The sequence below is a fragment of the Onychomys torridus genome, chromosome 3, assembly GCF_903995425.1.
Source record: "Onychomys torridus chromosome 3, mOncTor1.1, whole genome shotgun sequence".
Classification (NCBI taxonomy): domain Eukaryota; kingdom Metazoa; phylum Chordata; class Mammalia; order Rodentia; family Cricetidae; genus Onychomys; species Onychomys torridus.
In genome coordinates, this window is record NC_050445.1 from 71,613,602 (window position 1) to 71,614,868 (window position 1,267).

General features: G+C 37.3%; 1 non-coding gene across 1 annotated transcript; it reads left to right on the top strand.

The window, feature by feature from the left end:
* Positions 1-204: 204 nt before the first annotated feature.
* On the top strand, positions 205-340 carry LOC118580967. The gene has a single exon (XR_004944617.1). It is a non-coding gene; the product is annotated as a small nucleolar RNA SNORA42/SNORA80 family (small nucleolar RNA).
* Positions 341-1,267: the final 927 nt, after the last annotated feature.

Sequence of the window (1,267 nt, forward strand, 5' to 3'; positions counted from 1 at the left end):
TATTTTATTTCAAGCAACTGACAACAATACAGCTGCACTGTGGACATGCAAGGTTATTTACAATAAGAACTTTTATGTTTGTTTAGCAAAGAGCTTCACCACAGGAAGAGAATAAAAATAAACATGGATCATCCAAAGACAAAGACGTTGTCATTTTTCTACCTGGAGCCTCTGCTTCTATTTCTTTATTAAAATAGAGCAGGTGCATGGATTTGGATTTATGACAGGCTTGTCACCCTGGGCCTCTCATAGTGTCCCATGGTAGAACAAACTGTGGCTTCTAACCATTGCCCGGCCTCTGTGCCTGTAGGCTGCTGGCACTAAAGTGGGTCATTCAGGTGGGTGGGGAAAAAAAAAGCTGGTGGTGCAAACCTTTAGTCCCAGCACTCAGGAGGCAGAGCCAGGCGGATCTCTATGAGTTCGAGGCCAGCCTGGGCTACCAAGTGAGTTCCAGGAATGGCGCAAAGCTACACAGGGAAACCTTGTCTCAAAAAAAAAAAGAAAAATAAATAAATTAATAAATTAATTAATTAATTAATAATAAAATAAAATAGAGCAGTTCCTGATTAGTTTATCAATGATGCTATCCTTTGGTGCCCCATTGATTCTTAGCTTATCTGGCCTTGATCACACGTTGCACACAAATAAAAACATGCTTTAACAGTCTGTGTGATGTACCTAGGGTAGTGCTATCCCATTTTACCTCATCCCCCATTTTACCTCCTCCCCTTTCTCCATGATTTAGGGTTTATTTTCCTCCCAAGCATTTAAAAGACAATCATTATTGGGATGCTTTATTTGAGATAAAAATATAATTCCATTATTTTCCCTATGCATTGTCTCCCTCAGAACCCTCTGAGATTACATATATATTCCTCCTTGCTCTCTTTCAAATTCATGGCTTGTTAATACATATATGTACATATATGTATATTCCTAAATATATAAACATAATTTGCCCATTCTGTACAATATTACATGTACTGTATATATGTTTTCAGGACTGCCCATTTGGTATTGGATCACCAATGGTGTCTCCTTCCCTAGGGAAGATTGTTTCTCCATTCTCAGCATTTCTTAGTTGCCTGTAGTTTTTGTGTTGGGTTTTTACCCTCTACTTTCACATGTCTATTGTGAGATTGTATCCAAGTAATGTCAGCATCTAATTACTAGTTTTAAATGTGTTTAATTTCAATTATATACAGGTCTTCAAGTAAAGTGGTTTGAAGTTTATTAACTATTTGGAGCCTTAAAATGTGAGTTACAT